Here is a 15775-nt window from a genome sequence, read left to right as displayed (position 1 = left end):
CAAGGAAGAAGCCGCGCCCGATCGGGTGAGCGTAGGCTCGATCGGGCACAGCACACTAGCAAGGGCATAGTGAAAAAGGCAGGCCCGATCAGGCGCGTGTTTTTCTAAGGATCTGATTAGTTTTGTTTTAGGATTTATTTTAGGGAGGTTTAAGTACGATTTTTGTACGAAATTTTAATTACCTTCTTTTACTCTCTCTTAATTATTTTTTTAGATTTTCTCTCTCTACTTAACTTGTAGATTAGTTTCTTTCTCTTATACTCTGTTCTTAACTTTATTCTTAATTCCAAATTTCTTTGGTAACGATTTCTCTTCTTTCAATCTTAGTTATTTATTTTACTTTATTCTTTTGATCATGTCTTGTTTTATTGCTTTGATTAGTTTAGTTTTTATTATGTGTGAGTAGTCCTATTTCTAGGGTTTATGGGGATCTATAAATAATATGAAGGGGTTATTTATGGTTGTTAATTGCCAATGCTAGATTGATTTCCTATTGATTGATTTAATGCTCTGTGACTAGATTTGCGCAGATCTTTTATGCATGAGTTTAACAATATTGATTCGAGATTCGACACATGAGAATTGATGTTTAGGTCTAGTTTCAATAGGCAGGTTAATTTATAAATGGTTAAGTCGAGATTCGAGAGATGAGATTTAATACCGGTAAATTAACTATGTGATTGTAATACGTAGCGAAAGCCCTTTATGATCTGATTAATATATGCATTGATGATTGATTATTATGTTTTACCCTGCAATATTATTTATTGGTGAACCTATGCCCTAGATCCCTTTATTCATTGTTTTCTCCTTATTCTTAATCTTCGTAGTTTAGTTTTATATCCAAATTTACATATTGGTTACTTTATAATTTAGATTACTTTAATTAATTAGGAATAGAAAGACTTGTTTCTCTGTGGATTCGACCCTACTTCCCTATCTACATTAGTTAGAGGATTTAGGAATTACTTTTGATTAGGGGATACGACTTTACCCTGTCAAAATTTGGCGCCGTTGCCGGGGAAACGGTTTTTTTTTTTTTTTTTTTTGATTATTTTTGTATTCTAGGTTATTTCTTTTTGTCTCAGAGAACGTTAGTTCTTTGAGGCAAATCTCATATTTGCTTTTAGTTTTTTTTGTTTATTCCCAGGTGTTCCAGATTAGGGTACATCCCATTCGTTCCTGAGATCGAACGATCCTTCCATAGATAGAAGAACCTTTACAAGCAAATTCTGGCGGATTCTGGTGATAATATTAATCACCGAGATCCTCCAACTGGTTCTAGCGATTCATAGGTATCATCAGATCCAGAATCAGAGATGACGGCTCCAAAGAAACTTAGTGATTATTCACAACCAAAGCTTACAGATTTTCCACATCTCACTCCCACTCCGGCTCTTGATGGGGTACAATTTGAGATTAAACCTCAATTTAAAACGATGATAGAGAGGAAGGAATTTAGTGGAGCTAAGGGTGAAGACCCAAATCTTCACATTACAGACTATTGTCAGTATTGTAATACCATCAGGCAAGCCGGGGTCATACAAGACCAAATCAGGGAGATACTCTTTCCTCTCTCTTTAACTGGAAAAGCCAAATTATGGTTTAATGGTTTAAATAGAACTGCACTTGGTATAACTGACTGGGAAACTCTTATTTTGAATTTTTATAACAAGTACTATCCTGCAGAGAGAACAACCATACTATGGAGAGCAATTCAGGATTTTGCCCAAGAAGCCGATGAAACTTTATACGAGGCTTGGGAGAGGTTAAAGGACCTACAAAGAGAATGCCCCCACCATAATTTGGCACAATGGCAGTTAATTCAAGCCTTTTACAATGGCATTGGAAATTCATCTAGAATAATCTTAGATTCTGCAACTAGTGGGAGGTTTATGAATCTTAATGTTGATGATGCAGGTCAAGTTATTGAAGATATGGCGATACATAATTCCCAATATAGGAATCCTAGAGGCTTTGCTAATAAGGGGAAGCATAGTGTTGACTCTGTATCCTTTTTGCAAGCTCAATTAACTTCTATCTGCCAGAAATCAGATAATCTTAGCACTGCTAATGTAGCTAATGTTTCTGCAATTAATAATAATGCTAATGAGGCTTTTTGTGAAAATTGTGGAATTTTAGGTCATTGGGAACAAGATTGTAGGAGTTCCGTGGAGCAAGTTAATGCCTTTCAAGCTTATAGGCAGAATAACCCATACTCCAACACCTACAATCCTGGGTACCGGAATCATCCTTACCTTTCCTACCGGAGTACTAATGTTCAAAATCCACCACCACAAGAACCACAGGCGCCACAACAATAGCAGAAATATTACCATCCCAATGTTGGCCAGAAGAACCAACCACAACAATCCTCCTCATCTTCCGACCCTGCTTTGGTAGAAATTAGAGCGATGCTGGTTAATATGCAGAAGCACATGGAGAGTAGAGATGCACAAATTGATTCAATTCTAGCGCACAATAAAATCGTAGATAATCAAATTACGCAACTTTCCGCTACTCTACAAGCCCGCCAACAGGGAGCTCTGCCAGCATAGCCGACCAGGCCTACAGATCAAGCCTATGCAATTACTCTAAGGAGTGGTTCAAACTATAAAGGGCCCCCTATGCCCAGAGTTGATGAACCTGTTTTAATAAATAATGCTAATCTTGATTCCGTTAAACCAGACAATATAGCTAATAGCCCTGCAGAGCTAAAGCATAGTACTAATATATCTAATTCTACATTGCAAGGTAGGACTCCAGAGTAGGTGGCCACTCCAGATAAGAGCAATAATGCTCCAAAGCCAGTTATCAAACTTCCATTCCCCAATCGTCACTTGAAAACAAATTTGGATAAGCAGTTTGGTAAGTTTCTGGAGATGGTAAAAGATTTGAAGGTAACTGTTCCCTTCACTGAATTAATCACACGAATTCCTGCATATGCAAAATTTATGAAAGAAATATTGACAAGAAAAAGGTCTATTAGTAAGGTAGAGACAGTAGCTTTCATTGAAGAGTGTAGTGCCGTACTTCAAAATAAATCTCCACCTAAATTAAAAGATCCGGGTAGCTTTTCTATCCCTTGTCATATTGGCAATATAATGATTGATAATGCATTGTGTGATTTGGGTGCTAGCGTTAATGTTATGCCATTATCTGTGTGTTCCAAACTAAATATGGGTAAATTAAAAGCTACTAATATTACTCTAAAAATGGCCGACCGTTCTTTCAAATACCCCTTAAGTGTTTTAGAGGATGTTCCCGTTAGAGTAGGTAAATTTTATATACCTGTTGATTTTGTTGTTCTTGATATGGCTGAGGATATGCAAACCCCAATCATTTTGGGTAGACCATTCCTTAACACTGCAGGAGCAGTTATAGATGTGAGAAGTGGCAAATTAACACTATCAGTAGGGGACGATAAAATTATTTTTAATCTTAATAATACCCCTAAAAGCCCCATGACAGAGGAGAAGTGCTTTAGTATTAATGTGGTTCATAATTATTCTAACAAGCCTCAAGCTCTTGAAAAAGAGCCCTTGGAGGCGGTATCTTGTGTTGCATCCCTTTCAGATGAGATAGACAAATGGCAGAAGGAAGTTGATGCGATAGAAAGAGCCCTCTACACTGTCGGTCTTGGTTTTGAGGATGAAAAGGTGGAATCAAACAAGCAAGTTGTGCAAATTGATTTGCAAGTGCCAAATGCAGTAACAGTTTGAAGCAACCCTCGATCGAAGAGGGATCTTTAGTGCGTAGCATTGAAGAGGCCCCAATCCAAGTCAAGGAGGATCCACCAGATAAGGTGAATTGGCGTCCCACAGGGTATGTCAGGAAGTTGCGTCGTAGCCTAAATGTCGCTCGACCGGGTGAGAAACCACCCAACCAAGCGTTAGGTCCAAGGTCTTAGTTCTTGTACTTGGAAAGAAGGTCGTGCGGTACCTAGATAAACCAGCGCTTTGAGGGAGGCAACCCGTATTTCTTGCTTTCTAGACTAAATTTTTCGTTATTTTTATTTTTTATTTTTTAGAGAGGTGAGGAGAGTGAAATTTTACCTTTCATGAGTGTTTTGTACAAGTTTTAGATCACAAAGTACGGAGTTTTCAAGAGAAAAAGGCAAAGAAAAGAGAAGCTCCGGATTGGGTACGGGCCCAATCGGGCGAGGCTCGCCCGATCGGGCGCGCACCTAAGGGTCATAATTGAGCATAATTTCGCCCCGATCGGGCGAGAAATCTGGCGATTTTGAGGTTAGAGTTCGCGCTCGATCGGGTAGAGGTCGCCCGATTGGGTGCGCACTCACATTCCAGCAGACAGTAATTTCGCCCAATCGGGCGAGGCTTGCCCAATCGGGCGCACCTATTTTCCGAAGGATTAAATCCTCCTTCTCCCCTTTTCTTTTCTTTTTCTTTCATACTTTTTCTTCTTTATTCACACTTTCTCTCTCTAAAACCTCCATTTTCAAACCTTCAACCTCACCTTCTTTCCAAGATCTCCTCAAATTCATCCATCCAAACCTCAAAATTTTTACATATTCTTAATCCTCACACCTTCCTCTACATTTTCCACCCACTTTCTCCCACTTTCTCTCATAATTTCTTAAAACCCTTAGAGAGAGAAAGCTTCAATACCCAAATTTCTATCTACAAATGGCTTCCAAACGTTCTAGACAACAAAGGGGCGAAAGTTCGAGGCAACAACAACCAATGGTCAACCCGGAGCTTCTAATACCGGGATGGGAGGAGGTTGTTATCACCTCGACGGAACAACGGGCAAGGATGCTCAATCTTATCGAGAGGCAGGTAATCTTAACCCGTTTTGTTCATCATCCTACATTATCTAGATTAGGTCTTGATAAATATGTAGAGAAATTATTCAAGGGTATAGGCATGAGTGGTTTCTTCCAAATGCATCATGATACTTATGATTACTTGACATTAGAATTTATTTCTAGTTTTAATGTTATTAAAATGAATGCTTTGATCACTCATGTGCAATTCCGATTACTAAACAACGATGTGCGATTAACTCTAAAAGAATTTGGGAAGTTGTTTGAACTAAAATCGGACAAACCTATCGAACCCTCCCAAGACCACATTGCCGTGGTCTCAAAGAAACTCACTGGGGAGGGTTTGGCTAACCTCCAACACGCCAAAGGGACGTGGATTCAACATCTCGTCCCAAAGTTTTGGCAAAGGTTTGTCGGCCTTACGATTTTTGGGAGGCATGAACCGGCAAACGTGAGGAGGGATTAACTAGAATTGTTGGCATCCTATTTGATCCCTAATGCTGAGAAATTAAACATACCTCATAGGATTGCCAAACACTTTCAAAGGGCGGCCAATGCGGCCGAAACGGGTAGGTTTAGGGCGCCTATCTATTTTGGGGGGTTGGTGACCCATATTGCTATTAAACACCTAGGATGGAACCCAAATGGTCATAGGAAAGTAGTGGGCTCAACCCTTATGGACCTAGCTTACTTAGGGAGCCTAAACTGGGTGCAACCCATGGGCGGTGAGACTTGGTGGATAGTCCACCGGCAATCGGGTAGGAGAGACCAAGCCTTTACCCTACCCAACCCCGCCTTGACCAAATTTGAGAAGGGGAAGCCTTCTTACACATTCGAGATAAACGGTCAAGGCGAGGTTCAAGAACCTCACCTTTCACCACAACCCCACCAATCACCCCAAGACCATTCCCCCCAACACCATTCACCACACTACCCCCAACCCCCACCCCAACCCTTTACCTATAGCATGCCCACCTCCTCCGTCGATTATAACATCGATCCTAATGCCCCTTATGACTTTTTGGCTTTTCAGAGCCAACTAGACCGTATAGAGATGGGGCAAGGGAGAATATAGGTCATGGTGCAAAACCTAGATTCTAGGTTAGGCACTTTGGATAGTCGGGTGGTTCATATAGAGAGGAACCTCGGGAGGGGTTTATACCCGATGTACGATGACTATGCAAGCCGAGGGGCTATTCTCCCCGAGGCATTAGTTCCCGATTGGTTCCAATACCCCCAAGGTGGGTATTCCACCCCCGGAGCTTTTGGTACTTATGTGGACTACTCTTCAGTCCATGGATATGGGGGTGACGCTCCTTTTGGGGGTATGGGGGGAAATGTGAACCCTAACTACTTTGCAGATGGTTCGGGTTATGGTGGTGCTGGAACGAGCCAGGGTGGTGCCGGCTCGAGCTATGGAGGAGGGTACGAGAGGATGGATGATGATGAGGATTAGCTTCTCTTAGCTACCTTCCCAAGTCAATGAGGGCATTGCTTGATTTGGATTGGGGGGAGATTTCTTGTATATATGGTAACTCTCTTTCTCTTTTATCTATTTATTGCTTTCCTAGTGTAGTTTTTATTTCTTTACTTTATGAAAAAAAAAAAATTAAAAAAATAAAAAAAATTCTAAAATACGTTCCAATGAATTGTAAATCATGTTTCCCTATGTCCCATACTTAGAAAATATTGTTTTGATTCTTGGTATATGGTAATGAGCTTTGTGAATTTGTTGATCATGATTTGAAGTTTAATTGTTTGGATTCCTAACCAACTATTTGTGAATATAGTGCTTGACTAGTTGATTTGGTTAGGAATTGTGTGATAGTTCCTGGTATGTCAATGAATTTGAGTATTGGTTTGCAACTATTAGTAATGTTTATATAGCTCAATATTATGCACATTGAGGAGGACAAAGGCATTTTTTCTCTTAGGAAGCCTTCAGACGATATTAGATACATTTGTTCCCTTCTTGTTACCCATGTTGTTGCTTGTGCCCTTTTATTGTTTATTTAGCCACATTACAAGCCTATATGAGCCCCATTGGTTACTAGTCCCAAGCTTGGCTTGGGGAAGCTATTAGTTGGTGAGGTGAGGGAGTTGTGGTGTGCATATAATTATTTGCACAATGTGGGAATAAAAGAAGAGTGATTGTTCTTTGATATTATGATTGGAAAATATTGATGTTTTGTGCTACAAAGTTGAAAATTTCCAATATGAGATAAAAAAGAAAAAAACAGAGCAAAGAATAAAAAGTTGTCTCATATGTTCAAATGTTTTATTTGAAGGTTGCTCAAGAAAAAAGAAAAAAAAAGTTCAAGTTTTGAAAAAAAAAGAAAGAAAAAAAAAGAATAAGTAGTTCAAAGTTTGTTTTAATTCACTCTATTTCATATTATCATATTTTGTGAGTGAATATGTAAGTGTTGGGATTGTGTTGTGTATATGATTGTTTGGTGAACTTTTGTGGAGTTGAGTTGTGATTGGAGATGTTTTGGTCATCACTTTTTGTGACCTTGGATTTTATTAGGATATGGATCCCTTAAGCATGGCTTTACTCTCACATTTTCCTAAATTTATCCTACCCTTTACCCTAGCCTTACATTACAAGCTTTAAAGACCTTCCGACCTTTGTGCATAAGAGTTGTATGAATGTGAAAGTGTTGTTTATCAATGCAAGTTATGATTTGACATATTTCGAGTCGACTAGTAGGTTGAGCGATCATTGTTTTAAACACACGAGAGTGTGAGTTGGGAGGACATTGTTCACAAATAAAGGGGCTGGTTGGAGAGCGATCGAGTACATCTTTTACTCGCCACATAAATGAGAGTTGAGTGTGTGAGCACTAGTCTTGAATTCTATATGCTCATGTGGTTTGCTCTACTTGACAATTGTTGGGGATGAAGGATGATTAGATGAATGTGATTAATTGACATTGAAGCATGTCATTAGATTTATCTTGAATCGTTTGAGCTTGATTTTGTTTATTGGCATGAGGCATGTTTTATATGTTCATTGATGAGCTCTTTGCTTAGGGACAAGTAAAGGTTTGGCTTGGGGGAGTTTTATATGTCCAATTTATATGGTGTTTTACCCCCGTCCCATGGTCATAATTAGTAGTGTTTTTGGCTCTTTAGGGCCACTTTTATTACTAATTTGTGTTTTCTAGTGTTTTCGTAGTTTTGGTTGAGTTTTACAGGAAATTGCACTTTTGGAGCATTTTCCCGGGTTTTCATGGATCAACTACAGAAATTAGAGGAGCACGACCATCTTTGAAGCCCAAGGCCGGTTAGAGTCATCAAGCTGGTGATTAAGGGCTCGGTATGTGATACCGGGGCAATTGGATCAAGTAATCAAGACCCGATGAGGAAATCCGGATTGGGCCGAGGAATCAACCCAATCGAAATCCAAGCCTCGAAGAAGAAGCCGGGCCCGATCGGGCAAGCATACGCCCAATCGGGCGGGCGCGCGCAAAGAAGCATCAAGCTAAGGAAGAAGCCGCGCCCTATCGGGTGAGCGTAGGCTCGATCGGGCGCAGCACACCAGCAAGGGCATAGTGAAAAAGGCAGGCCCGATCGGGCGCATGTTTTTCTAAGGATCTGATTAGTTTTGTTTTAGGATTTATTTTAGGGAGGTTTAACTACGATTTTTGTACGGAATTTTGATTACTTTCTTTTACTCTCTCTTAATTATTTTTTTAGATTTTCTCTCCCTAATTAACTTGTAGATTAGTTTCTCTCTCTTATACTTTGTTCTTAACTTTATTCTTAATTCCAAATTTCTTTGGTAATGATTTCTCTTCTTTTAATCTTAGTTATTTATTTTACTTTATTCTTTTGATCATGTCTTGTTTTATTGCTTTGATTAGTTTAGTTTTTATTATGTGTGAGTAGTCCTATTTCTAGGGTTTATGGGGATCTATAAATAATATGAAGGGGTAATTTATGGTTGTTAATTGCCAATGCTAGATTAATTTCCTATTGATTGATTTAATGCTCTGTGACTAGATTTGCGCAGATCTTTTATGCATGAGTTTAACAATATTGATTCGAGATTCGACAGATGAGAATTGATGTTTAGGTCTAGTTTCAATAGGAAGGTTAATTTATAAATGGTTAAGTTGAGATTCGAGAGATGAGATTTAATACCGGTAAATTAATTATGTGATTGTAATACGTAGAGAAAGCACTTTATGATCTGATTAATATATGCATTGATGATTGATTATTATGTTTTACCCTGCAATATTATTTATTGGTGAACCTATGCCCTAGATCCCTTTATTCATTGTTTTCTCCTTATTCTTAATCTCCGTAGTTTAGTTTTATATCCAAATTTACATATTGGTTACTTTATAATTTAGATTACTTTAATTAATTAGGAATAGAAAGACTCGTTTCTCTGTGGATTCAACCCTACTTCCCTATCTACATTAGTTAGAGGATTTAGGAATTACTTTTAATTAGGGGATACGACTTTACCTTGTCAAGATCCATAAATAATATGAAGGGGTAATTTATTGTTGTTGATTATCAATGCTAGATTAATTTCCTATTGATTGATAATGCATTATGTGATTTGGGTGCTAGCGTTAGTGTCATGCCCTTGTCTGTGTGTTCCAAGCTAATTATGGGTAAATTAAAAGCTACTAATATTACTCTACAAATGGTCGACCGTTCTTGTAAATACCCCTTAGGTGTTTTAGAGGATGTTCCTGTTAGAGTAGGTAAATTTTATATACCTGTTGATTTTGTTGTTCTTGATAGGGCTGAGGATTTGCAAACCCCAATTATTTTGGGTAGACCATTCCTTAACATTGCAGGAGCAATTATAGATGTAAAATGTGGCAAATTGACACTATCAGTAGGGGACGATAAAATTACTTTCAATTTGAATAATACCCCTAAAAGCCCCAAGACAGAGGAGAAGTGTTTTAGTGTTAATGTGGTTCATAATTGTTCTAATAAGCCCCAAGCTCTTCTAAAATATCCCTTAGAGGAAGTATCTTGTGTTGCATCTTCTACAGATGAAATAGACAAATGGCAAAAGGAAGTTGATGCATTAGAAAGAGCCCTCTACACTGTCGGTCTTGGCTTTGAATATGAGAAGGTGGAAATAAACAAGCAAGTTGTGGAAATTGAGCTTACAGTAAGTGTTTCGCCATATCGAGTTGTAATTGCTCAATCTAGTGATAATTTGAAGCAACCATCGGTCGAAAAGGGGTCTCTAGATTGTAGTAGTAAAGAACCCCCAGTTCAAGACAAGGAGCATCCACCAGATAAGGTGAATTGGCGTCCCACAGGGTATGTCAGGAAGCCGCATCGTGGTCTAAACACCGCTCGACCGGGTGAGAAACCACCCGACCAAGCGGTAGGCCAAGGGTCCTAATTTTTAAACTTGGTAAGAGGGTCGTGCGGGACCTAGATAAACCAGCACTTTGCGGGAGGCAACCTGTATTTTCTTGCTTTTTTAGACTAGTTTTTCTTTCTTTTTCTTGTGAGAGGAGAGAGGAGGGAGTTTAATGTGTTTATTGAGTTTTTGTACAGGTTTTAAGGAAAATAGTTGGTCAAAATTTGAAGAAAAGAGAAAAGAATCCTCCGTACTAATGTTGTCTCGGGCCCGACCGGGCAAAGCACCGCCTGACTGGGCGCGAGACTAAGGGTAAAAATTCAAGAACTTTCGCCCGATCATGCGCGAGAATTGACGAAATACGGAGCATTTTATCACCCGATCGGGCGAAGGGCGCCCAACCGGGCGTGAGCGCCGACGAAAATCGAGCGTATTTTTCGCCCGACCGGGCGCAAGAGGATTGCAATTTTGAAACTTAGATCGCCCAACCTGGCGCGGATACCTCCACTAGTGTTCTTATTCGTCCTCCTTCTTTCTTTTCTCATTTCCTCTTCTTTCCTCCATTCTTTCTCTCTCTAAAACCTTAAACTCTCTAACTTCTGTCTAAGATATCTTCTTTATTTCTCATCCAAATTCAATAATTTTTACATATTTTTAAGCTTCTCTTCATCCTCTACATTCCCATACCAAAATCCCCAAATTCCAATCAGAAAAAATCTTACCCATTTTTGAAATATGGCTTCAAAGAGGTCAAGGACGATTCTAGGGAGGAGTTCTAGCTCAAGTCAACAATACGATCCGGAATTGCAACTTCCACAATGGCCAACCATCAGAATTGCTACCCCGGAGCAAAGAGAACGGCTTGAACAACTCTACGGGCATGAGGTAATCCCTTCACGGTGGTTATACCGCCCTACTCTTGAATTCTATGGTTTATATGATTATGTGAAACGTTTTTTGAACAATATAGGGATGAGAAAATTTGTAGATATTCATTACCCTACTTATCGTGAATTAACATGTGAATTCCTGTCTTCTTTGTCTGTTGTAAATAGCAAAAATGGTCCGAAATTAATATTTAGGTTAAATAATAGAAATATTGTTTTAACCTTTGTTGATTTTTGTAAGATTTTTTATTTAAATTCTGAATTACCCAACCAATGGCATGAGCATTATAAAATGGAAGATATTTATCATTTTTTGACTGGTTTACCGGCGCCTAACGCCCAACATGCTAGTTCCAGACCCATCCATCACCCTGTACCTATAATTTGGCAATGATTTGCATGTGTTTGTTTTTTAGGTAGGAACGAGCCGCACAATGCCCAAACCAATAAATTAGCTGTAATTAGACACTATGTGTTTGGATATGGTAAGCTAAACATTTCTAGATACATCATCTTTCACCTCAGTAGACATGCCTCAGCTAGTGACCATGTTACCACCCTGATTCGTCTAGGAGGCCTCATCACCAAAATAGCATTTAAGAAGGTCGGGTTTGTTGAGAGTGGACCTCATGGTCTCACTAACGGTGGACCAGACACTTATATGACTACTAGGTACCTATAGGATTTGGGTGAGGTACGTTTAGATAGCTAGAGAGTCCCCCCACTGGTGCATTAGGACAGGGTTGGAACAACCATTGTCTATCTTTTCCCTGCCTAATCCCGAGTTGACCGCTTTTCCCCCTGGGCAAGAGTCTTACACGTATGACCTATTAGTTGCCCACGCTAGGGGACAAGCACCACCAGTTCCACCACCTCAGCCTGAGCCCGAGGTAATGCTTTCACCATCTCGCATGTCGCATGTAGCCCTACCTCTAATCCTCCCCATAGAGACTCTAATACAGTTTGGGATCTTCATAGTATAGGTCAGGCCATAGGACGCATAGAGTACTCACATAGCGACCTTAGGAGGATGGTAGGCTCCCTTGACCAGCGATTAGGGTATCTTGAGAGGAACCAGGGTAGAGCCCTGTATCGTATGTGTGATGATTATGCTCGTCGGGGCAATATTCCCGATGATGCTATTTACCCTAATTGGTTTAAGCCCCCACCCCAGAGATACGATAAAGATCCCACCGCCCGTGGTATTTATACTGACTATTCATCTTTCCACGGGTACGACCAGGACATACCTTTTTGGGGACTGGCTGGGGGGGTTTTCAGCCTAACTATTTTGGTGGTAGATCTTCTGGTGCAGGTGGTGCAGGTGGTAGCGGTGGAGGATTCGGCTCCATGGATGAGGATGATGAGGATTATCCAGCTAGGCTAGTAGGTTGAGTGCTTGTCTTTTTAAACACACGAGAGTGTGAGTTTGGGAGGGCATTGTTCACTTAAAGGGGTTGGGATGGAGAGCGATCGAGTACATCTTTTAATCGCCACATAAATGAGAGTTGAGTGTGTGAGCACTAGTCTTGAATTCTATATGCTCTTGTGTTTTGCTATATATGACAATTGCTAGGGAAGAAGAGTAATTGGATGGATGAAATTGGTTGATGTTGAAACATGTTTATTAGATTTGCCTTGAATTGTTTGTGCTTGATTTTGACTATTTGGGGTGAGACATGTATTTATTTATTCATTGATGAGATCTTTTCTTAGGAACAAGCAAAAGTTTGGCTTAGGGGAGTTTGATATGTCCATTTTATATAGTATTCTACCCCCGTCCCTTGGTCATAATTAGTAGTGTGTTTTGCTCTTTAGAGCCACTTTTATTACTAATTGGTGTTTTCTAGTGTTTTTGTAGTTTTGGTTGACTTTTGTAGGGATTTTCACTTTTGAAGCATTTTCCCAAGATATTATGGAGTGACTACGAGCATTGGAGGAGCACGACCAGTTTTTATAGCCCAGAGCCGGTTAGAGTCATCGAACAGATGATTAAGGGCTTAGAAGTTGATATTCCGAGGCATTTGGACCGAGTATTCAAGACCCGAAGAGGAAATCGGAGTTGGGCCGAAGAATTGGAGCCCAATCAATAATTCCAAGCTAGCCCAAGTGCCCGGGCCCGGCCAAGAAAGCTCCCGCCCGAAGGCGCGCCCGGCCGGGCGGGGAAGAGTAGTTCGCGCCCGACCAGGCGCGAGAGAAGCTCACATCGAAGAAAAGTCGGGCCTGATCGGGCGGCCCTTCTCCCTATCGAGTGCGAGATTTTTAGAGTGCTAATTCCGGCGATTTATTTTAGTTTTGATTAGGAGTAATTGTTTTAGATATAAATACGATTTTAATGCTTTCGATTAGTACCTCTTCTCTGAGACTTTCTCTCTCTACTTAGTTTTAGATTAGTTTCTCTCTCTACAACTTTGTTCTCTACTTTATTCTTAATTCAACTCCTTAATTCTGATTACTTTGGTAACGATTTCTTCTAATTTAATCTCATTTATTTTATTTTATTTCTTTCATCATGTTTCCTTTAATTGCTTTGTTTAGTTTATATTTAATCATGTCTGAGTAGTTTTCTTTCTAGGGTTTGTGGGGATCCATATATAATATAAAGGGGTAAATTATTGTTGTTGATTATCAATGCTAGATTAATTTCCTATTGATTGATTTAATGCTCTGTGGCTAGATTAGGCCTGATCTTTTGTGCATGAGTTTGACAATATTGATTCGAGATTCGAGAGATGAGAATTGATGTTTAGGACTAGTTTCAATAGGCGGACTAATTTATAAATGGTTAAGTCGAGATTCGAGAGATGAGATTTAATACCGGTAAATTAACTTTTGATTGTAATACGTAGAGAAAACCCTTTATGATCTGATTAATTGATGCATTGATGATTGATTGTTATGTTTTACACTGAAATATTGTTTATAGGTGAACCTATGCCCTAGGTTTTTATTTCATTGATTTCCCTCCTACTTTTATTCCTTCCCACTTTTACTCTCCGTAGTTTGGTTTCCTTTCACCATAATATTATTTTGTTACTTAATAATTTAGATTGCTTTAATTAATTAGGAATAGAAAGACCAGTTTCCCTGTGGATTCGACCCTACTTCCCTATCTGCATTAGTTAGAGGATTTAGGAATTACTTTTGATTGGGTGATACGACTTGATCCTGTCAATTGTTTATGGTGGCGCCTATGAAAAGCCTAGGGCCGGATGGTATTCAACCTAGGTTCTTCCAAAAAATATTGGGATGTTGTAGGAAATTCTATTACTAATCTTGTGACTAATTGTTTTAGGAATGGAAATATCCCAGCTTATTTTAATGAGTCTTATATTTGTCTTATTCCTAAAATTGAGCAACCGGAGACTATGAATGATTTTATACCTATTGGGTTGTATAATTTTATTTACAAAATCATCACTAAAATTGTCGCAAATATAATTAAGCCTTTACTAGGGAACTTAATTAATTCGGTTCAATCTAGTTTCATAGAGGGAAGATCTATCGATGAGAATATTTTAGTCATTAAGGAGATTGCTCACTTTAAAATAAAATAAAATAAAATAAATAAATAAATAAAAACTAGCAAAAAACACCTTATGGCTTTCAAAATTGATATTTCTAAATCCTGTAATAGTTTAAAGTGGGGTTTAATAAGAGAAACCTTAATAGGATTAAATTTCCCGAGTTTGCTTATCAATCTTATCTTGAGTTGTATCACTACGCCGTCCATTTCTATTTTGTGGAATGGGGAGATCACAGAAAGTTTTACTCCTTCAAGGGGGATTAGGCAAGGAGACCCCCTCTTCTCTTATATTTTTGTTCTTTGTCTTGAAAGATTATCCTTAATGATAGAACAAAAGGTGGGGGAGGGACATTAGAACCCTATTAAAATTGATCATGATGTTAGTGTGTCTCATCTTTTCTATGTCGATGATGTTTTCCTTTTTGCTAAAGCCTCGGTTGAAAATGTTGAAGCTATTAAGGAGGTGCTTCTTGAGTTTGGTACTAAGTTCGGTTTGTTCATTAGCCCTACTAAATCTAAAGTAATTTTTCCTCCAAAAATGTGCTTGTCCCTTAAGAGAACCATCCTTAATTTTTCTAATATTAAGGGTGCTCCCTCTTTTGAAAAATATTTAGGGGTAAACATTAGTCCCAATAGACTTAAGATTTTGGATTATGTTGATGTAGACACCTAAAAATGTCTCCCCAAAACCAAACCCGATGATGAACAACCTTTCACCGCCACTATTGGTCGGGTTCGGTATTTAATCCCGAGAGTGCTTAAAAAATCGTATTTAATTAAATTCATATTTTTGAACAGTCCATGGATTAGCCTTGATGTTTGGTAAAAGCATAGTTTTAATTTCAACCCAAACTTATTATTTAATTTTGGCCCAAACCTTTTATTTATTTTTATTTAATTATTTTCTTATTTTAGCCCAAATAATAATAAGTCAGAAAAGGCCCGAAATTATCAATCGGCACTTAAAATGCCGAATGAAAGTAGGGTTAAAAATGTATTTAGACGGAAAAACAAGCTGAAAATTCCGGCGCCACGGCAGATACCCACCGTGTCACGGGAATCCTTCCCGTCTGACGGTGGGATTTCCCGTGACACGGGATGTCTACCGTGACACGGGACATTCCGTGTCTTTTCCGCGTAAACCCTTAACGCGTTTTCTATCGCGTTTTCTGAAAATTTCCCGCGTCACACTAAAAATGTACCGTGACACGGGAAAGTGTGCCGTCTGA

The 15775-nt window shown here is 39.0% G+C and overlaps 1 non-coding gene across 1 annotated transcript; it reads right to left on the bottom strand.

Annotated features, from left to right (window-relative positions):
* Positions 1–1700: 1700 nt before the first annotated feature.
* LOC145561119 (small nucleolar RNA R71) lies at positions 1701–1807 on the bottom strand. The gene has a single exon (XR_014093699.1). It is a non-coding gene; the product is annotated as a small nucleolar RNA R71 (small nucleolar RNA).
* Positions 1808–15775: the final 13968 nt, after the last annotated feature.

The sequence above is a fragment of the Chenopodium album genome, chromosome 9 (assembly GCF_948465745.1).
Source record: "Chenopodium album chromosome 9, dcCheAlbu1.1, whole genome shotgun sequence".
Lineage (NCBI taxonomy): Eukaryota > Viridiplantae > Streptophyta > Magnoliopsida > Caryophyllales > Amaranthaceae > Chenopodium > Chenopodium album.
The sequence above is the reverse complement of the archived record's forward strand: the minus strand, read 5'-3'. Positions and strand labels throughout refer to the sequence as shown.